This window comes from Myotis yumanensis, unplaced genomic scaffold (genome assembly GCF_028538775.1).
Source record: "Myotis yumanensis isolate MYYU_CA2020_CCGP unplaced genomic scaffold, mMyoYum1.0.hap1 SCAF_4, whole genome shotgun sequence".
In the NCBI taxonomy this organism is placed as follows: domain Eukaryota; kingdom Metazoa; phylum Chordata; class Mammalia; order Chiroptera; family Vespertilionidae; genus Myotis; species Myotis yumanensis.
In genome coordinates this window covers 59,003,762-59,027,121 of record NW_027223755.1, presented here as the reverse complement: position 1 = coordinate 59,027,121, position 23,360 = coordinate 59,003,762, and the positions used below count along the sequence as shown (strand labels likewise).

Here is a 23,360-nt window from a genome sequence, read left to right as displayed (position 1 = left end):
TCAAAGGATGAATTTCTTGAGAAATATTTTGTATCCATCTATTTAGTCTTAAGTATCACAGGTTATTTTGAGGTAAAAATGACCAAAAACCTGCCTTTTTCATAGAAATGTAAATTCATTTCTGGTAAATTGAAATTGCTTTTGAATAATTTATGGGGACAGAGAATTCATCAGATCTGATAACATCAGTAGCCATGAGATTACCTTGTTCTGTAATGGGTGCTATGGGAACTGGAGAGCTGGAGTTGGTTAACATGAGACTTTCTATCCAGAATCTCATACTGGTTAAAGGCAAGCAACATTTAAGGAAAGTAAAGACTTGGTCAAAATGATGTAAGAAGGAACCTTAATGGAAAATTGCTTCACTTTAAACTTGTTCTCTAGTCCTCCCTGCCTGATGCTGATATCCATTCCACTGCAGTTCCCAGTCAATATACTAGTTACTAGAACAAGGCTTCCTCTCTTAATAGCACCACCCTCTCCGCCTTTTCATTAGATGGGGTAAGGAAAACCTCCAATTCATTACTGATAAACTCCCTATTTCTTCTACTCAAATATTAAAATTCTTTCTCCCCCTCTTTTAGACCTGCTGCTAAATCTAACTACCTTGAATCCCACCTGAAATTAAAAAATGTATGATCAGGGGACTCTCCCAAAAATTCATGTTTAGTCTTCTTGTTCATTCATTTAAAATGCTATATTGGTCATCTTTTGTGTGCAAAGGGCACAGCTAATCATTAGTTTAGAAGCTAAGTTGAATAAGACAAAGTTCCTATTTTTAGGATGGGTAGAATTTCTGCACATATAATGTGGGAAAGAAAATTCCAGATGGAAGCAACAGCCTGAGGAAAGTCTGGACTAGAATGTGTTGGAACCCCCAAGTGGGCCAATTTGACTGCATCACGGGGTACATGGAGAAGACCAATGGAGACTTTGATTATAAAGATAGAACAAAGCCAAATGCTAATTAACCTTAAATTCAGAATAAAAAGCTATGCCCTATTTGGGAGGCAATGAAGAACCACTGAATGGTTTTGAACCTCAGACGCATAACTGAAAGATAAAGGAAGTTTTTTCTATTTTATGAGCCTTCCTTGATACATCTTCAGAATGCCAATTCTTCTGTAGCCAAGTATAATCTCAATCTCCATTTGTCTTTTTTTTGTTTGTTTCTTAAAGAATTATTTCTACGCTAAATAAAATGCTGGACTCTTCCTGGATCTAGTTAGTTTGTTGTTGCTGCATACCAGAAGCCAGCAACTTTTAAAGGTGAATGCCAAGTCTCCACTGATTCACTTCCTTATAAGTGGTAGCAGGAGATGAGAGAGGAATTTCCATCTGGGAAATTAATGCTGCATAAAGCACGTGGACAAACCTATTGACTGTCCAATGATGTGGAGAGAAAGGGCAGGAAGGAAATTGTTGACCAGAAAATAGACAAGAGGGCATTTTCGGGTACAACAAGTGCACCAAGCATGAGTTTCCTCTAGAAATGACTCTGACTGCTCCCACTGAGTGATCTTGTGTGTTAAGAATCTTGGCACATGTGCATAAATTGATAACCTCTGTTACATAACTTCTCAAAGGGCATAGGCTTAGGCCACACACTGAAAATGAAAGCACAGTAAATATTTTCTTTGCTGACATTGTGATGAAACTAGAATAATTTTAACAGATTTTGTTTTTGTGAAAGTTCCTTCCAATTTACCTCATTTCCTATGACTAAGAGATGGCACTGGTGATAGAGAAAAAATACTATGTATACTGTAGAACTTTGTGGAGGGTTCCATGTGGGTTTTGTTGTTGTTGTTGTTAGGCTTTCTCCTCTTTTAACTTACATATTAAATGACAAGTGAAAATATAGTTTTCTAGAAGATTGTACACAGAATTTTCATCAATAGTTTCTCCCATTATTGGAAGTAAATAATAAGATTTCGGGGGCTGTATTTGAACATCTGTAACTTGACATTTTCATAAATAATCAAGGACACAGGAATATGAGGTTTGGTCAGTAGATTGGAGCAGCAGATGCAAGGATGAGTGGTATGACAAAAGGTAGACTGAGAATTCAGAGACCAAAAGTGTCAAGGGTTTAAAGTGGGCCGTAGCATCTGCAAAGCAAAACTAAAGTGAAAAATGCTCACTGTCTGGCCACTGGGACGTCATTGTTTCAATAAGGATAGCACCAGGGGTGCTTTACCTGAGCCCTGTGCCCAGGAAGACATGAAGGAGGATAAATGTCACAGAAAAGGTGAACAATCATATAGTATTTAAACACAAATTATTAAAAAGGTACAAGGGATATGACATATTACATTTGGAAAAAAATAAGATTATGAGAATTAGGGTGAACAGACTAATGGTGTTCCCTGGTGGTATTCAAAGAGTCCATGGCAAAAAAGAAAAGAAAAAATTAGAGAACAATGTATAAGCTATTCATAACTAAATTATTTTCATTTTAATGGTTTGTCCTTTCTTCTGCAATTACATTCTTCTTAATTTTCTGATGTTAAATTCTCTTTTCTTTTTAAAATACAAGTAATAGATGGCAGTCTTTTCTTAAACAAAAAAAAATCTTTTAAGAATTGAAAAGTATATCCAATCTTCCCAACTTATGTTAATTTTCCACTTTTAGAATGGGTAGTTCAGACCAGTGATCCCTGAGCCTACTTATTACATATATCTTTCCGAAAAATTTTAGCACACATCCCTAGCATATGGGACTTTATAACGTACATTCATATGCTGCTCTATAATATATATTGGTATTATTAAACTTACACAAAAATATAAATTTAAAAGGATGAAATAAACATTAAAACTTATTTTATTTATTAAAGATTCAAAAGACACTTTATGTTCTCTCTCATTTTAAAAATATTTTTGAGATTCCCTTATTTGATACATCTGGGTTTTTTTTTTAATTTTAGTATAACACTTTGTGAGACAGGAATTCAGTTTATTTTTCCATGGAGTTTTAGTGGCTGCCATAACTTAACTGCACACTTTACAAAGACAGCAGAGATCTAAACGGAAAAGTGCCTTATTGGCTGTACTTCCCAAATTATGATACTCATTTTTCAGTCCCATCCACCAATTATGCAAAAGCTTTTCCTTTAAATTTGGCTAGTAAATTTCCATCTGCCCTGATGTCAGTCATTCATCCGTGCAAACTAACTGGCCAGTGTTGCATTCTCCTATTTTTAACAAATGGGATTCAGAACATCTTATTTGGACATTTTTAAAATTCCAAGTGCCTTAAATGTGGAGCTATGAGTTTTATAGGTGAAACCCACTGTTTGTGGCAACTAAATCATTACTAAGAACAGCATTCCCCAAATGCTTTTTTCATGAGTTTCTTTCAAAAGCAGTTCCTTTCTCATCCATTATTAAAATGTGACCTTTACCTTGAAGAGACAGATCAAGTCTGCTTATTTTTTTTTATATATATATCTGCTAGGTAACACACTACTGATAGCTACTTGTCATCGCCAAAAAGGTCAGCAAACCTAGCTCATGAGGGCTTTGTTTTGTTTGATTTTGTTTATAAACATAACCAGCAAACCTCTGTGTTGTGGAAAAGATTTTCATGGCCATTGCCTCATATCCTTAGAAAGTATTCTAAAGATATTTTTAAATATAATGTGTATCCCTCTTACCCATATGTTAATTTCACATTGCACTATGCTGACACATAGCGTGGCTGAGCAGTCAACACTTCCGAGTGTGGAACGCCCGCTCTGCCCTTGAGAGGTGGAGTCTTGGTCCAGGTCCCTAACTTGTAACTGCTGGAAATGCAGACTACATGATGATGCCTGGGAGATACAGTCAATGTTTATAAAGCTTACTTTATTATCATGCTCGTAGATAAAAGTCTAAAAATAGAAGTTCTATTATTTTCTTCTTGCATCTCCATCTCTGAGGTGTACATACAATGAATACCAAGGCCTTAGTTGATTTGGATATTGTGCTTTTTTTATTTTTTGAATTGACTGTCAAAGATCAGTAATTTTAATGGCAAAGATTATTAATTAACATTTTCAGCTGTCTTTATGGACATAGTGGTATATTATATAAAGTGTGGTGTCCATGAATTCTTCAAGTTTTCCAAGAACAAGTTAAAAGTGTAAGGACATGAAGCCTAGAAAAATAACTCTGGATAAATTAAAATAAAGAATTCCTTTTTAATGAACAATGTTAAAACAAATTCTTTAAAAAAAAATCTTTCTCTCCACATCTTTTCTAAAATATTAAACTGCCTGAGATGAAAGGAAATCTATATAACATGTGTTGGAGCCAGACTTTCCTGCTAATCTTTGAACACACAGCTTCTGTGCCTGCGTTTTCACAATAAGAACCTAGGCACAGCCTTTCCTGGTTCCCTAACGATTGCATTCTCCCTTCAACTAAAAGATGCATTTGATTTCTATTACTACCACCTTTATTAGGATCTTGTGATTATTACTCAAAGTGATCAACCAATGGAAATTAAACACAAACAGAAATTTAATTGAAGATTACTAAAAATTATAAATAGCCTGAAACAAATATCCAAGGAATAAAATAATGAGAATGTTAGCCTTTGACATTTTGTTATAATTAATTTTTCACTAAATTGTTAGTTTAAAATTATCAGATTACAAAAAAACACTATAAAAGGATAATCAAATGAAATCAGTATCATTGGGCCATATAAATTTACCAATAAATAACAAATGGCCAGAAATATTAAACAATACTTTCATATTTGCAAAGGTATATATTCTTGTGACTATTGATTAAATAATTAACACACTACCTATTATATTCATTGTTACAAAGACAAATTTCAAAAGTACAATCAATTCTCATTATTCTCAGTATTAGATTCTATAAAGTAACTGCAAATGCTCAATTCATAAATACTGAACCACTTCTCCTAGGAGAAACACAAAGTTAGGTTCCTGCAGGCCTCTGATCACAGCATTTTCATCAGCTAATCAATACATCATCTTATTTTATATGTGTTTCTTTTTAAATATACTTTAATATATTATTGATTCATTGACATTGGACTCACAGCTCTAGCATTATAACTCATGCTTGAACGAAGCTTATTTACATGCAGATATTTTCTCCATGAGGTACATCACAGTCTTCTTGCCCTTAGGAACACTAGCCAGCAATTCAACATTCTCTTTGGAGACCATTTTAAAAAGTGAAATTGCCAGCCCAAAAAAACATAAAAATACAAAGAACATGGCAATAAATAGACCAGGAGAAGGGCACTTGTTTACAAAATAAGAGCTGAAATGAGAAGAAAGAGCATTGCTTTGTTTGGCCTCAGCTGAGAACATGGGCATTAGACAACTCGATTTTTTTGAAACTTTACATGTGTCCATGAATGACCATGAAAGTGCTACAAGTATTGATCTGGGGTTACAAATAAATTTTAGCAAGCAGGTGGATTCACACATACAGAATCCATGAATAATGAGGATCATTTGTTCCTTATAAAACTTAAAATACTAAGTTAATGGAATACGGAAGCAAAATATGAAAAATCATTTTTTTCATTGTCAAGTCTTATTTAAAAATGGGAGGAAAGTATTGCAGTGAAAATGACAAATGACTCTTTTAAGAGTTTTATTATGAACAAAATAAGACCCTGTTAAGCACTTAAACTTTTGATTACAACAAACCACTAAGGTGGTTAACATTGTTATGCCCATTTACAGATGAGGAAACTGAGGCTTAGAAAAGAAAGCAGCCCTGACCAGTGTGGCTCAGTTGGTTGAGCGTCATCCCATGCAGCAAAAGGTCACCGGTTCGATTCCCCAGCAGGGCACATGCCTGGGTTGCAGGCTCTATCCCCAGTAAAAACTGTGCAGGAGGCAGACTATTGATGTTTCTCTTTCACATCAATGTTTCTCTCTTTCTGTCTCCCTCTCCCTTCCTCTCTCTCTAATAAATAAATCAACAAACAAACAAATAAATAAATAAAAAATTTTTAAAAGAAAGAAAAGCATATTCCCCAAGCTCACCCAGCTATTAATTGGCTGAGCTAGTACTCAATGTAAGCTCAAAGGTCAGAGTGCTCCTACAACTCTAGGAACTATGGCTTTCCTAAATTTAATTCTAGGCTCTCATTTTGAAATCAGTTGATAAGGTTACCACAATGCCATTTTCTAGCTAGAATGTAGTTGCTTTTTTTAAAGTTTTTCCTTTGTTCATGTTCTTGTAAACATTCTATCTAAATCATTCATCTTAACCATGCACAGTCATTCTGTTGACATTCTTGTAAACTCCGTGGAACATAAAAGAGCAAAATGTAACCTTTCAGATAACACAATCCTGTTTTTCTTGTATTTGTTCAGGAATACACTCTTTTGTACACAAGCTTACAGTACTTTCCCAGAAAGGAGGAAATGTGTTCTTTCAGGAACACAGATGGTAAATACTTGTCGCACCTTAAAAACACTGCTAACTCTTCTTTATATTTTGTTATAAATAATAGGGAATGCTGTCATTTTGTTTAACAAGTTTCAGTTATTTCTTACTATACACAGAACAAAGTAAAACTCCTCAGCCTGGCATTTAGAGTCCGACCACATGAGTCCGACTTCCTCCATAGCTTTCCTCGATGCTTACTCTGCTCCACCCAACCCATTCAGTTTGCTGCCACTTCAAACAACTTTTCCCTCCAACTCCTGGGTCATTCTTCACACCATTCCTTCTACTTGGCTCTCTTACTTCCCAATACCTCTAGACGCAAAAATATGGTCCCCGCTATACCACCTCAGTGTCTCCGGGTCACAATTAGTTTATTCCACCTTCATAGCTCCTATATGTCCTTGTCTTTAAGAAAGTGACTACACATCATAGGTGCCCAACACATGTTAGTCAAACTGAAACGAAAGAGCCATGAATATCTACGACATAGGCATATCTGTTAGGACATCTTTTACAAAGGACAGCTGAGAAATCATTGCTAATTCTTGTTGGGAAATGATTGAACTTTACATGGGGACAGACCAGCTCTGGGTATTTGGTAATCAATCAATAAATCAACACTTTAATATAGCTCTTTGTTTTTGTTAGCTTTCTCTACATCTTCCTTACTGCCTGTACTACCCATAGATTTTGGTCAATCCAAATCTTGGGCTAGTGAGATCTAGACCACATCAAGAACTCTCTTCTTATCTATAAGGGAAGCAGGGATAAGTTTAATTTATTATGCTCTTGGGAACAACATATATGTGCCTATATCCTAGCAATTAATTCAATAAAGAGTGACTAATAGCACCTTCTCCATGAAGTGGGGAGATGCTTCTGGATTATGCAAGAGGGTCCAATGTCATTACAAGGATTCCTATTAGAGGGAGGCAGCAGAGTCAGACTCAGTAAAGCAGATGTGACAAAAGAAGCAGAGATCAAAATAGGGAGGGGCCACCAGGCTAGGAATACAAGCAGCCTCTAAAGCTGGGGAAGGGGAGGAAACCATTCTCCCCTACAACCTCTAAAAGGAAGGCAGCCCTGCCAACACCCTGATTTTAGCCCAGTAAACATGATTTCAGACTTTGGGCTTCCAGATCTATAAGAGAATACATTTATGTTACGTTAAGCCACTAAGTGTGTGGTAACTTGCTACAGCAGCAATAGGAAACTAATACAATGCCATGGCTTCTGAGTGGAAAATGGCTTGGAGGGGGATCAGAGGTGGAACTGGGAGGCCAGCTGAGATGCTATTACAACAATCCAGACAAAGTAGGTCTGTCCAAGTGGAATGGTGACTGCATAGACCTGAGCTAAAGAGACAAACTGGGGATCTATTTTGGAGGTAAGGCGGACAGGACTGGCCAAATTCCCATAGTTCCTAAACCACTCTTTGTCTTGGCAGAAGCTGGAACCCCTGGGTACTATTTGGCACGCTAGAGTCATCAGTCTTAGAAAGTAAGTGCTGCTTTACTAGGTGACTGATTTGACAAATAAATAATTTACTCACCACCGGAAACATCCAGCCAATGGGAAAAAAAAAAAAAAAAAAACCAGCTCACAGCCCGGACTAAACAAGTTTCAAGGCAAACTCTTGGGTTCTGTACTGTCGTAAGGAATGGCAAAGCAAAGTCAGAGAGAGCAGCAGGCACAAAAGTGGATGCCTTCAAGGGGAAAACTGTGCTGTGGTCTAACCCCAGGCTCTGCAGAATTTCCTCTTTACAAGAAGAAAAGTTCTTTTCTCCACCATGGAAAAGAGAAGGAAAGTAATAGCCTTTTCACCCCAGTACTATTTGTCAGACCTCCAGTCCATGCCTCCTGCGGGCCAGGACCCCACCTGGCGGATTGCAGTGAGGACTTCCTAGAGGCAAGATTCCAAGCTGTGGCCTCTGCCCACAGTGCTCTCACTGCAGCCCAGGGCTGTCTGAAAGGCTAGCTTGGGCACTGAAGGCCCGGGGAAGGGTGACATCCTGCAGGAGACCAGCAATGCTGCCCTGTCACACAATAGACATGTTCATCTCGGGGAGAAGACTAACAGAAGCTCTCACTCCACCAAGCCACCAGGACCTTGCCTGCAGGATTTCCCTAAAATCACCTCCCCAAACTAGCCCCACCATGCCACATCATCACGCCTTTTCCTATCAGTACCGAGTTCATCTCAGCTTCCCGAGGACGCAGCTGACCCAGCAGACAGGTCTCAGGGCTGCAGCATGACTCTTATTTACCCCACAGTCTGCATCGTTGCGTGTTGCTCTGTGTGTGCCACGCACTGCCCTTTCCTCCAACACACTCTGATTTTCTAACTCTCCCTAGAAATGAAACCACTTGTCATCACAACACAGAGGCGCCCCAACCCAGGGTTTTGCACTGTTGAGAGGGGAGGGGGGCATCCTCATTATCACCTTAGCAGCGGGATTGCCAGTGCTGATCCCTGAGGCTCAGAGCCTCCCACGAGGAGCTCTTCTCCACAAGGGAAGAGGGAATTAGTTGTGAGAACAAGGTTCAGAAGGCTGCACGCCCTCTCTCCCTGCCTGGCTCCAAATCCCCCAGCCTCCTGCATAATTGCCCTGTCCTCCAGCGTTTGGAGATCATTTGCAGCTCTAGTCTCTTTTGTTTGTTTGTTTGTTTTGTTTTATTAAGGTATTACAGATGTGTCCTTATCCCCCATTGCACTCTTCCCCCGCCCACCCCCCCATTCATGCCCTCACCCCCCTGGTGTCTGTGTCCATTGGTTAGGCTTATATGCATGCATACACGTCCTTTGGTTGATCCCTTCCCCTTATCCCAACCCTTCCCTTCCTTCCTTCTGAGGTTTGATGGTCTGATCGATGCTTCTCTATCTCTGGATCTGTTTTTGTTCATCAGTTTATGTTGTTCATTATAATCCACAAATAAGTGAGATCATGTGGTATTTATCTTTCTCTGACTCACTTATTTCGCTTAGCATAATGCTCTCCAGCTCCATCCATGCTGTTGCAAATGGTAGGAGTTCCTTCCTTTTTACAGCAGCATAGTATTCCATTGTATAGCCGTATCTCCATAAGGGTTTAATCTCCAGCATTTACAGGGAACTCATACAATTTAACAAAAGGAAGATAAACAACCCAATCAAAAAATGGGCACCGGACCTAAATAGATACTGTTCAAAAGAGGATATAAGGAAGGCCAAGAGACATATGAAAACATGCTCAAAGTCACTAATCATCCGAGAGATGCAAATCAAAATGACAATGAGGTACCATCTCACACCTGTCAGAATGGCTATCATCAACAAATCAACAAATGACAAGTGCTGGTAAAATGTGGAGAAAAAGGAACCCTCGTGCACTGCTGGTGGGAATGCAGACTGGTGCAGCCACTGTGGAAAACAGTATGGAGTTTCCTCAAAAAACTAAAAATGGAACTTCCATTTGACCAAGTGATCCGCTTCTAGGAATATATCCCAAGAAACTAGAAACACCAATCAGAAAGGATATATGGACCCCTATGTTCATAGCAGCACAATTTACAATAGCTAAGATTTGGAATCAGCCTAAGTACCCATCAGCAGATGAGTGGTACATCTACACAATGGAATACAGCTCCAGTCTCTTATCCTAGAGCTTATGCAGCCTCATCTCAAGCCGGCTGAGCTGGTCACAGACCTAGTGTTCTTACCCAGGACAACCAGAACAGATCACTCTATCATTTTTTAATGCACACCATTTTGACTTAATGGTCCCATTTCTGCCCCAAACCTCTCACTCTCTGGATTAATACCTCACTTGACCTTTTCACATCCCCCAGATACCCAAAATGTTTTATGGGCACCTCCATTTTTATTGATAAGAAAAATCAAAGTGCTTTTTATTGATGAGGAAAATCAAAATGCTTTGCTGAAAGAATAACACAGATGCCCCATGCTCATAGGAAGGTGCCCTCCAGCTCTGGTCCCTCCCATCAGAACCAGACCTCATTCCTGGCCTCTATTTTGGGAAGCTTTTCATCCCACAGGCCACAAAGGCAGCCAGTTCCCCGAAGAGAATGGCACTGTGAAGAACACAGAGGTCACTCTGGATGCCGTGTGCTGCTAGTTGATTACACCCTTTTCCAAGTCCGTCCTTGGTACAGACGCAGTGAATGCCTCTGATTCTCGTTCCGGCAATTAGTTTTGATCTCTCTCAGGCTTAATGCTGTGTCCAGTTGTTCTGAAAGAGAAAAGAAATGCTCTCTGCCTCTGCACCATTTATTTTTATATCTGCATTCAATGAAGACTTATTGAAGCTGAGGTCTCTCCCAGGCATTGTGAAGGATAAGAATGAATCATTCCCCACCTTCAAGAAGCTAGTAGCATAGAAGAGAGAAAACGTGTAACCAGTATATGACATACAATATACTCCAGTGTTTGAGGGAGAGAAAGGGCCCTTCCTTTTTTCAACAGATAGATGCTGAGCATGGTGTAAGGCAGGGGGATACGGAAGTGAAGCAGGCAAAAGAGGTCTTTCCCTTCATGGGGAGAGATGATCATTAAACCAGTAAAAAAAGTTAAATATACAAAGTTAATTTAAAAAGTGGCCAATACAATTACTAGAAGAGTAATGGGATAGGGTGGGATGGAGGTCAGCTTAGAGCAGGTATTCGGGTGGACCTACCTGGAAGGTGAGCTTCTTCCTGAAAGACGAGCAGGTCCCAGCTGTACAGGCCTAGGAAAGGGAGGAAACAGGTGCCAAGGCCAAAAGGTGGGCACAGGTGGGGGGGGGGGGGCTTTAGGAGAGAAGTTAAATTGGCATTTTACAAACACAATGGCATCAGCAAAGGCACAGAACTGGGAAAGCATGAACTGCATTCCCTTGGCAGCAAGCATGGATTTGAATCAAGGTATGGTGAAGCCTGCAGGCAGGGTGCAGCTAGACTATATACGGAGCCCCCAGGGCCACGCTGTCTTTGTGGGCAGGAGCGCAATCTCTGGCTTGATAAGGATGTGCTTTAGGAAGATTTCTCTGGCCTTCGTGGGAACTAGCTTTGCCTTTGACAAACAAATATCCCTCTGTGCTTGTCGAAGTTTCCTATTTCCTGGTAAATATTCATCTTCATGCCTAGGTTTCTTGTAAGAGGCTGGGCTATAAAGCAGTTTTAAGTGTGCTGGCAATATAATTTGTGGGGCCCAGCGGAAAATGAAAATGCCGGCCCTTTGTTCAAAATGCAGTGCAAAAGCTTTTTCCTTTCTCCAGCCATCTCTGTCACAGCTAGTCATGGTGTTTTGTGTCTGTTACTTAATACACAATAACTCCCTCAGGATGTTCATGGGGGCAAGTGCAGCTGGTCACAGGCACCAAATGCCCCCCACCCCCATCCCCTGCACCCTCTGGAACCCACACCCAGCGCCCTGCAGCAGGGGAAGGAAACAGTGGTCACCGAGTGGGACGCCCACACTCTGACCACAGAACAGAGACAGAAGTGGAACCACACACAATCCAAGGCTCCCCACCCCCGGCACATGCTCCATTGTTCTCCTATTTCACATACAACACACAACTCAAAGGTACAATCATTAAGAATTTCACGATGCGAATTTCATCTTTCTGCATATGGGGCTTTGGCGCACGTGAAGCCCGCCTTGGTTTGAGGCCCGATGAGAAGGTAACTGCATCTCAACATGGATTTTTTTTTCCCTCTGGAATTTAAACTCAGTGAGCTACTGTCCATCAAAAACAAACATGCTACCCTCGTTCGGTAAGATGTTGCCACTGAGAGAACTGAGTGAAGGGTACATAGGACCTGTCTGTTTTGTTTTGTTTTGTTTTTTTCAACTCCCTGTGAATCTACAATTATTTGAAAATAAAGGTTATGTACACAAAGCCCTCACACGTGCGCTATTTTGCTGAAGGCAATAGGAGAGAAAGAGGGATGAAACGAAGGGAGGAATCGAAGAGCAAGATTGAGGAGATGAAATCAAAGCCACTTGGTACTCAGCCGGACATCACTAATTATCTTGCAACCTTAGCTGGAAATGCAGACCTTGTCCTTGAGCTGAGAAGGGATAAAAGGACAGTGGTCAGGCTCACATTTCCAAAGGTGAAGGCCTAACCAGCTTGTTTCTGACCACACTCCCCTTTCAGCCTGTTCAAATCCATCAAATGGTCGTTTACGGATTGCTCACTATGTGTGAGGAATGCACCACACTGCCCTGTGCCCTCTGGGATTACAATATGAGAGAATTGCATTTTATGCAAAGAATGTTTTCTCAAGAACTGATGGAATCCAAGAAGAGTCTTGACAGAGAACGGCAGGTACTTCTAGTTACCAGGTGAAGAAGTACTGCCTTGTGGTAATAGAGTGAAAAGAATTCTTTTGGCCCATATGTTTTGGAATTCTTGTTCATTTTTTATTTAATTTGGGAGTATATCTGATTTTGTGCCTAATGTTTGCATAATACGATTGCAAATTTGCATAATTCAAATTGTCATAAAAGGACCTACACAATTCCTAAAGGCATATTGTTGGAATTAAACTAACATATATAAAGCATCTAAGCAACCTTGGAAACAAACAGGAAGAAAATTAAGGGTAGTCATTCTTATTGTTGTTATATTCAATAATATTCCCAATAAATCACAGTCTCCAATCCCAAAGAATAGTGTCTCTAGGCTATAAAGTTGGAACATTTTTTTTTATCAGTATGAGTAGAATAAAAGTAGAGCACGTAGAGTTAAAACATTTCATAGGAAAATACCGTTTAGCATTGAGGTTCTAAATGTTTTTCCTCTGAAGGGAAAACTAATACCCAGTTAATTCTTTTGTTTCTGTGCTAATGAGGAACAGAGTAACACATCAAACCTACACATCATCCCAAAGCTTTCATCTAATCAGTGATTAGGATACATCTTCCATGATGTTATTTTCCTTTGTCCTCACCATGGGGGAAGGATTAGAGATCAATGAGGTCTCCGAATGAAAGGCCAACAGTGGTAGAAGCACTCTGCAAGGTCATTCTCTGAACAGCTAGTGAGTAAGGTACCCCCTGAGCAGCAGAGCAGGGCCAGCGCACCAGCGTTCAGGGCACCCAGCACCATCCTTATGCAATCCGATGGCAGGCTTCCCTTTGGCTCTGGCCATTGTCATCATTGTCATCGGTCCTGCGTAGCATGTCCTCCAGAGCCAGTCTTTTATCTTGGTGGGACCTTGAAGATCAAAAGAGGCCCAAAGTCACCAGACAAGTAGCCTTCACACAATCCCAGGGACAGGAAAATTTTTATGAACACAACTAGGGAGACTTATCTCTGGAGAGGTCATGTCATTGCTCTGAAGAAATACAACAAAACACTAGAAACGTATTCCTGAACTGATGCTGGGTTCCAGGACTCTGGGCTCCTTAACAGTTATCCACCCACCTGAGTATTTCCTCTGGATCCAGCACTGTCTTAGCTACTATCTGGGAAAAACGCAATGTCTCCTCAGATGGAGTTTGTCTGTACCCTGGTCCATTATACCTACACAAAATAGTCCGTCTAACAATAGACTGAGAGCACCTTTTCTGGATTTCATAGACTGGGACCCAGGCTTCAACCCTGCGAATCAACAACCTGGGCAATTCCATGGAGTTTTCTAAGCCTTAGAAAACTATAGGATGGGGCTAATAACAGCCCTGACCCCCCAAGGGGAAGGTAAACCTGAGATGCCTTTATGAAATAAATCTGATCTCATAGAGACAGTCTCGTGTTGTGGTTAGGTGAACCTTGGTTCACATCCTGGCTTTACCATCTATTAGCTGTGTTTCCTGGGTCAAATTACTTAACCTCACGGGCCCCCCCACCCCACTTCCTTGTTTGTAGAAAGAAAATAATGTAACCCTCATGGTGAGATCATTTTATAACCATGCCCAAATCAACAAGGAGTATTAAGACATCTTTCTGGACATGTAGAAACAGGATGAATCTGCTGCTGTTTTAATCTTCACTCAAGACTAAGGCTAAACAGCATTCAGAAATCACCTACACTTTATTTACCTGTATGCTGATGAAATTTCTTTTCCTTTTTTCAAAGGTCTGAGTCATTCCGTTTTCTTGAGGTTAGCCAGAGAGGGTTTGCTAGAAACTTCCAGTAAACTCTATGGACATGACGCAGCAACTACTAAAAGAGGGTTAGGTTGTCTGACCCTTTCAATCACCTCCCTGGGGTTTCACTGTGGATCACAGGATGGGTTATCTCACCGGAGGCAGGTTCAGAAGAAAGGCTTCCCTTTATCGTTTACTACAAATACTAAACCAGCGGGAAGCTATGCTTTTCAGATGCACAGAGAGATTTCTCACAGGAACATGACACATATTATACGTCCTCTTCCTCATTTGTACCTGTCTTTTATCTTCTAAAAGGGGTATGCCCTGACCTCATAATCTCTTACTTAAGAACAAGAGACTATCGTTCCACTTTGCTAATTTCATTTGGTGCCAAAGAAAAATAAGAAAAGTTTTTATTATATGGTGACTCTTGGGGGAGCACCTAGACCAGGGGTGGGCAAACTTTTTGACTCGAGGGCCACAATGGGTTTTTAAACTGGACCGGAGGGCCGGAACAAAAGCATGGATGGAGTGTTTGTGTGAACTAATATAAATTCAAAGTAAACATCATTACATAAAAGGGTACGGTCTTTTTTTTTTTAGTTTTATTCATTTCAAACGGGCCGTAGTTTGCCCACGGCTGACCTAGACCCATAAAGAGAGTATTTGATGGAGTATCTCCCCCAGGAGATGATTAAAAGTGCACACCATAGTGCAGTGTGCATAAGAACTCAATCTCAATAAATATTAGGAAAAAACCCCACATGAATCACTATATAATTCAGCACTCAATTATATGGCACAGGCGTGCTTTGTAGGAACTTCACTACTACAGTTAAGCTTTCCCTGGCTTCCCCCCATAATTCCAAATTAATATTTCTTGTCTTGTGTGTCAATTTGCGCATCCGCTCTTTCTCCAAGCCTTTGAACCCAAAAGCCACGCTGTCCGTGGCCTTTCACAATTGCAGACATTTTAATTTAAGGTAAATTAATTTAAACAGAAGCAGTCTAATATATAGAACTATTAACCAATGATAGAAAAGTAATTATAAAAATAAAGAAAAGAGAACTCTGAAAGGTATCTTAGAGCAAAGAGGAAGAGCAACCACAGAAGCACAAGTTTGAGAGTAGAGGTTCAGACCTCATTGGAGGGGTTGGTTGCAGCCGCTGAATGATGGAGGATTTTGCTGGGTTGCCTGGGCCAGAGCTGGTCCACAGTCTCTGGACAAGTAGGAACAACCTGCTGTACCTCAGGTGATCCAAGACTGCTGCACAGGTGTGCAATGAGTCAGGAGTACGGAGGGCATCGGGTACTACTGTAGGTAGGAGGTCTAGAGAGTATAGTGTCTGCATTGGCACAGACACAAAAACTACTGTCCACCATGTAGGTGAACCAAGGCCAGGCACACAGAGGCCGTTGGATGCTGGGCGCTGGGGTGCCACAGTGCATGCTGTTAGAACAGGGAACTGGAGAGGTCTCCCTCATGAGAACCTCATGTACTTTTGGGTGCTTCTTAAGCCATGGGGGCAGTATCCTACATGCCCAGTGGCACCAGACTGAGGAAAGGGTGTGCAGAGCAGAAACCTGAGATAGAGTGCAGGCATCACTCTTTGGGGCTCCCCACAATGCACCACTCCCCAAACTGAGAGCTGGGAAACCCTGAGGAAGCCACATCCTGCTGGCACTTGGCACTGGAGGGCACCTCAGGACCGAGGATGCGGAAAAATGCAGTACTCTCCAGGTCCCTTTGAGCTCCCCACAGGAGCCAGGAGGAACAGTCCTCCTGCCGTGTCTCTCCAGTGCTCTGTGCTGGCAAAGGGGAAACATTTAGAAGTCCCAGATCTCTTCTCACAAATCAGGCAAAAGGTATAAATTAGGGGCAGAGAGGCAACACGTTGGCAGTGGCACCACGGGCAGTGCAGTGGGAGCAGCCCTGTGTGGGCGGTATCAGATGGTTCTGATTATGTTGTCTAGACTTGACTGGCCTCGAGAAGCTCAGCCAGGAGGCTGCTGGAGCGATAAAGGCATGAGATGCCAAGGCCTCAGAGAAAAGTGATGTCAGGAGGAATGAACTAGAAGGTGGAGTGAGATATTTCAAAGGAAAAACAAAATTCTTCCTCAGGTTAATCACCCTGTCATAGTCCATTCAGGTTGCTTTACAAAAATATCATAGACATGGTGGCTTACGTAACAAACACTTATTTCTCACAGTTTTGGAGACTGGGAAGTCCAACATCAAGACTCTGGCAGGTTTGGTGTCTGAGTCATAGACAACTGTCTTTTCCATGGGTCTTCCCATGGGAGAAGGGGCACTAATCCATTCATGAGGGTTCGACCCTCAGGACCTAATCACCTCTCAAAGGCCCTGCCTTCCAACACCATCACAGTGACGGTTAGGATTTCAATATATGACTCTGGCAGGGTGGGAGGGGCAAAAACTTTAGTCTATAACACATCCCAAATTTTTAAAAGTAAAAAAGTGAGGAATCTGCAAAGAGCTTAGAGACAGACACTTTTCCTCTCCTTGGCAGTGCCGAGTAGGCCGCCACATGTACAGACAAACATCTGAATCCCCTGAGAGCAAAACACTGTCCTCAGGAGAACCAGAGTCAGACGAGCCCACCAAAGGACCGTGAGGAAGAATGGGCACATTGGGTTTGGCAAGTTCCCGTGGTCTAAGAACATGGCCAGAAAAGGAACTGAGAAATTGTCAGGACTGAGACCAGAACTCGGTCTAAGGCAAACGCCGTGTAGGGCCTCAGGGTGCAGCACTTCCTGCAGGAGGCACAGACACTCAGTAAGCATTTGTGGGAGGAAGGGAAGGCGGGAGGGTGGCAAGAGGAGAGAAATCTTAAAAATTTAGAATGTTAATCCAGGAGGGGCGGGGTTTGGCAAAGGTCTGAAAGGCACCCTCATAGTATGAGAGCATAGAGACAGTGATAAGAGCCTGGCTTTCAGCAGCAGGCAGCCTCTACCTGTGGCCTGTGGGAGACACTCCATCCACCTGTAACCAGAGGCAGGTCCTGGATCTCTGAGGAAGGGGGAGAGAGCATTCGGTGAGCTCTGTCACCTGAATGACAAGAAGGAAGAGAGCCAACCACTCAGAACATCACAACTCCCTTCCAGGATGTGACAGGGAAGTCACCCAGCCTCCCTCCCCTCTGCCTGTTCCCTCAATCCTGATGGGGTAGTACTGGGAGGAGGGCTGGGGTGGCCTAGGGCAGGAGCTTTTCTCACAGCTCCCCTGAGTCCTAAAGACAATGCAGTGATGTTTCATTTGCACTTAAACTGAAAGTGGACCCCAAACGTAGGAAAGAACCTCCATTGAACAGCTATGTGTCAAACACATTACGTAGATGAACTCATCTCATCCTCAAAGGAAGGTGCTATTACCCCCATTTTACAAATAATAACACAGATTTCAAGAGATTAAATCCTTCCCCTTGTTCATGCAACCTATTGTTTTTGGAGCAAACAAACAAAAAAGACAGATAAAGAAATTTAGTTAAATAGAGTTATCCTGTCACCCATATTAAAGCTTCTTGGTAAACTAATTTTCTGGGTTCTTACTCTTCACTTTCATCAAATTTCTACATAATAATGAAAGCTAACATATGAAGGGCAAGACAGTGTTCTTAATAACATATATATATATATATATATATACATATGTATATATATATATATACATATATATATGTATATATATATATATATATATATAATTTTACAGGTAAAGGAAAGTGGGGCACAGAGAGATTAAGTAACTTACCCAAGGTCACACAAGTGACCTAATAAGTGGTGCGTGAGGATTCCAACCCAACTTGTCTGGGTGTAGAATTCATCCACAAACCAACAGCACAGTGAGTGCAGAGGGAACCCTTGTGGGACAAACATTCAATGGCAGGGCTTAAGATGTAAGATGTCTTGATGTTATAGTTCACCTGGTAACTTTTTTAAAACTTGGAACTAGGTCATGAGTATGACTCAGACTTACCACTTCACAGTCTTTCTGTTGTGATGAGAGTATCGCGTGGTAGTTGTTGTACTCTAGGGGATAGTTTAGGAGCCAAGGAAAATGGTGACAAATGAGACATGTGATTGAGGCGGAAGTGTCTCTTCAAAGCTGCAGCATCTGGGCAGCCCCGACATGCGTCCTTAGCAACCCTCCACTCGGCTGCCTCTCCAGCAGGAAGCCTGTCAGTGTCCACGAGCTCCTTCAGCCTCGGAGATGCCTGTGCTTCCTGGAACCCAGTCTCCCCGGAGCCAGGAGACAACGTGATGCTGCCAGCACGCATTTATCACTCCTCAAAACTGGTCCACCACTCCAGGCAAACGGAAGAGAAAAGCACCACATCTGAGTTTGCAGTCAGTTACCTCTGCTGATGCCATGCAGCCAGGCAGCATTAGAAACCCAGGGAAAGGGCAGTAGTACATTCACACTGGAGAGGCACTGCGATTGGGGGGTAATGAAATTGCTATCGTCTCAATTTCATGATGAAAGCCAAAGGAGTGATGTTAAATCCATGAAGCTCTGGCAGGGAACATCTGCCACCTACAAACATGCATCTGACTTGCATGCTCGCTTTACTTTCTGTTCTCTATTCTTCATTCATCCTCTCTTGCCTACCTGGAGGGAAGAAAAGAAAGCATCTATAATAATAAAAGTGTAATATGCTAATTAGACTGAACAGACGAACGACCTTCTGGACAAAGCCGGAGCTGCAAGGGCCGAGCCCCTTGCACGAATTTCATGCATTGGGCCTCTAGACCAATATAAACAATCACATGCCTACATAGATGCATGTAATAATCATGAGTGATGTAGCGAGGGGCTCGCAGTGCTCAGAGTCAAGACTTATATTTAATCACAGGACGAAGGTAGCAGAGTCACTACAGGGAGAAAGCACTCTTGCATCTTTCCCTCCTTCTTGCCTCTGCAGGCTTTGCTGCTCTCCTGATCCTATCAGCCAAGACATGGACAGAGGCCATCCTCTCATAGCTATCAAGGAGTGGTGGTTGTCCATCACCAGTGGGGAAGGTGCCTCCAAACTGCTGCCTAGCGATAAAGGGCCCCCGGCATCATTAATAAGGCTCCAAGAGACACCCATCCTTCAATTTTGCTGCAACCTGCCAGCGTTAAATATAGCACTCTAGCTGTATATGTCATGCACCCTTTCCTGTGGTACGTTGCTTTAGGACATGCTTTCTTGTCCTCTAAATTTATCTTGGCTCTGGCTTCCCCTCTGAGATTTAGCTATTTTTCATGGCTAAAGATGCCTTTTTTCCTCCTCCTTAGTTTGTGGATTTTCATGACTGGGCCTTGAGATAAAATGAAATGTGTTGGTATAGCTTCCCAGCCTTTTCTCTTTTCTTAGACAATAAGGCCTAACAGTAACAATCAAAAAAATAAATCTAGCATGTTCAAATCAAAACTTTGACCAAAGCAAATTAACTCAAAAACATCTGTAGGGAATTTTATTTTACTAGAGAGCCGAAGTTGCAGACAGACACAAATGTCCTTGTCTGTATTTTTCTTTATGAGAAATAATTTAAAGTAGAAGCGGATTCACTCTGGGCTGGGTCTTTGTCATTACTATTGTTTACTGTTTCCCTTTGCTGAGCAGTGTGACCTTTGGGATTACTGCTGTAGAAATCGTATTTCCATGATAGACAATGTCAACATTATCCTGGGCCATCTGGCATAAGCAGCCTAAGTTCCTTTATTCTCTGTGGATAGCTTCTGGACTTCCCTGAGCAAATCCCTTCACCATCCCTGCTATTTTAATCAATCCTGCACACATGAAGCAGCTGGATCTCTGATTTAGCTCAGGAATTTTTTAAAAATGGAGCTAGAGCCTTTTCGCGTCTTGGAAAGGAGAATATGAAGTTCTGGGAAACCCGTACTGACAAAAGTGAGACTTTTGGCAGAGCCAGAGGGGCGGAATCAAACAGACCCCATTTAAGAATTATTGCCAGACCGAAGGACTGAGTTTTGCTTAAGGGAAGAGTTGAAAACCCCAAGGGCACAGTTGTAACATAGAAAAAGGATCCTAGTTGTTCTTTATCTCTCGAAAACATTCGATTGGGGACCATGGAACCACAGTCAAAGCAGCATTAGGATTAGACTGAATGGAGAACTTTTTCCAAACTCTGTGTCTCCACAAGATTGGAGCCTCAAGGTGCTTGGGCTGGTGAAACCCAAGGAAAGAGTCAGGTGAGTAAGCACAGCTGCAGGAGCACCACCCCTCCCACACAGGCTGTGCCTGTGGTTCTTACTGCAGCTGTTTCCAGGGCCACAGCAGGCTTGTCATCGTGGGCAAAGGGGCAGCAGGTGAGATTAGTGACAATGGAATCTAGGCCAGGATAGAGACCATTTAAGACAAATAGCCTCATTTTCCATCTAGTTTGTTCACCAATCATGCATTCTCCCCACACAGCTGCAACTTGAGCAGAGGGGAAAGAGCCTCAGGCGTGTGTCATATGCCACATGAGTGTACTCTTTGGCATGTTCCAACAGCAAAGGATGTGGGAGAACATGGTAGCTTCAAAGTGACCTCAGAGGGCTGACTCTGAGACACCAACATATGATATCATCTTATCTGCATAATGGGCCCAAACAAAAGCAGACCCAGTGAATATTTGCTTGTAGCAAGTGAGCAGAAGAAAATGTAATCTCCAGGATTTCTTTATGCTTCCCTTCTCTCACTCATTTTTCTTTATTTGTTTAAGATGCTCTTGGGGAAGTTATATAAATAATTAACCATGACTTATAGTCATCTAAAGTCTTTTTCCTTATTAAAGCTAATGAAAATATATTCTTCTGATTTCTAAAGTCATAGTACTGGCCATATACAATTATTATAAGATGTGCTAACTTCCTAATATTTACTAAAACTGAACAAAAATTTCATATTTCTGTCTCTATTAAAGAAAACCTGATGACTTTAGGAAATACCTGTGTTTAAATGTTGACTACCCAGTCTTCATGTGTTGACTCTAAGAGTCAGCAGTCTCCCAAATTGCAGTGGCCCAAGAAGGCAGACATGTGAGAGAAGTAGTGTGGAAGACAGAGCCAGAAGACCTGGTTTCTTTCTCTATAAAATGGTGTAACATTAGCTTTCTACTTTATAGAATAGTTGCAAAGAATAAAAAGATAGAGTCCATGAAAATTTTTATAAATTGAAGTACCATACAACTATGATTTATTACCTTTAGAGGAAGAATATCTTTGTATCTTTTCACTAATGAGTTGCAAGACATATTTGCATGTGTGTACATGCATGCACACATACATATGTATTTACATACACATGTGGGTATATACACACATACACATATATGTGTATACAGGCACACAAACATGATTATGCGTTTTTGGTGGGGTGTTCATAGTTTTCATCAGCATCTCAAAGGAACTCATTTTCTAAAATTGGTTAAGAACCTCTGCACCAAATGGGATTTCACATTATCAGTCATTAGAAATAAGCAAATTAAAACCACTAGGAGATACCACTACATACCCAGTAGGACAGCTGTTATCAAAAAGACAAGCAATACAGAGTCTTGGTGAGAGTGTGGAGAATCCGGGCCACTCATACACTGCTGGTGGGAATGCAAAATGGTAGAGTCACTGTGGAAAACAGCTTGCCAGTTTCCTATAAAGTAAAAGCTGAATTTACCATGTGGCCCAGCAATTTCCCTCTTAATTATCTACCAAAGAGAATGAAAGCATATGTCTATACAAAGAGCTGTGCACAAATGTTCTTAGCAGCATTATTCAAATGGACAAAAACTGGAAAGAAAAGTCCCCACCAAATTGTGAAGGGATAAAGTAAATGAGGCATACCATATAATAGAATACAGAGTGGGGCAAAAGTAGGTTTACAGTTGTGAGTGCATGAAAAAAAAGAGTTCATTCTTGTATTATTATTTATTATAGTATTCTTTTCCCAACAAACAACTGTAAACCTACTTTTGCCACGCCTTGTATAGCTCAGCAAAAGATGTGAAAAACTAAGTGCTACAACATGAATGAGGCTTAAAAACATTACACTAAGGGAAAGCAGCCAGTCACAAAAGACCACATAATATATGATGTGACTTATATGGAATGTCCAGAAATGACACATTTATAGGGACAACAAGCAGATCTGTGATTGCCTTTGATTGGAGGGGCAAGAGTAGCAATTGAATGCACATTGGCTCAAAGAAAATTTAGCGGTTGATGGAAAAGTTCTAAAACTACATTGTGGCAATGGTTTCGGGACTCTATAAATTTATTAAAAAATCACTGAATGAGCCGAAACCGGTTTGGCTCAGTGGATAGAGTGTTGGCCTGCGGACTGAAAGGTCCCAGGTTCGATTCCGGTCAAGGGCATGTATCTGGGTTGCGGGCACACCCCCAGTGGGAGATGTGCAGGAGGCAGCTGATCGATGTTTCTCTCCCATCGATGTTTCTGACTATCTATCACTCTCCCTTCCTCTCTGTGAAAAATCAATAAAATATATTTTTTAAAAAAATCACTGAATGGTCCATGTACATGAGTGACTATGGTATGTAAAAAATACCTCAATATATTTTATAGCTGTTTTTAGAAAAGGGATAAATAATGAAGAGGATATTTTGAAATATAACTAAAATAAACATAAATAACAAAATATCTGTAAAATGCTTTAGTCTTGCAAACATATCGTGGTATTCTAAAATAGAAAAGTGTTCTTTATTCTCGCTATACTGCAGTTTTCTCATCTGTAAAACAGAGATAATAAAAGTAACTACCTCCTGAGAATTTGTGAAGATAAATCAATTAATGTATGTGAAGTATTTAGAAGCGGTCCTGACACAC

General features: G+C 41.2%; 1 long non-coding RNA gene across 1 annotated transcript; it reads right to left on the bottom strand.

Moving 5' to 3' along the window:
- Positions 1–12,997: 12,997 nt before the first annotated feature.
- LOC139008126 (uncharacterized) lies at positions 12,998–22,110 on the bottom strand. The gene is made up of 3 exons (XR_011471103.1): positions 22,035–22,110; positions 18,284–19,141; positions 12,998–13,634 (listed from the first exon to the last, which is right to left on the bottom strand). It is a non-coding gene; the product is annotated as an uncharacterized lncRNA (long non-coding RNA).
- Positions 22,111–23,360: the final 1,250 nt, after the last annotated feature.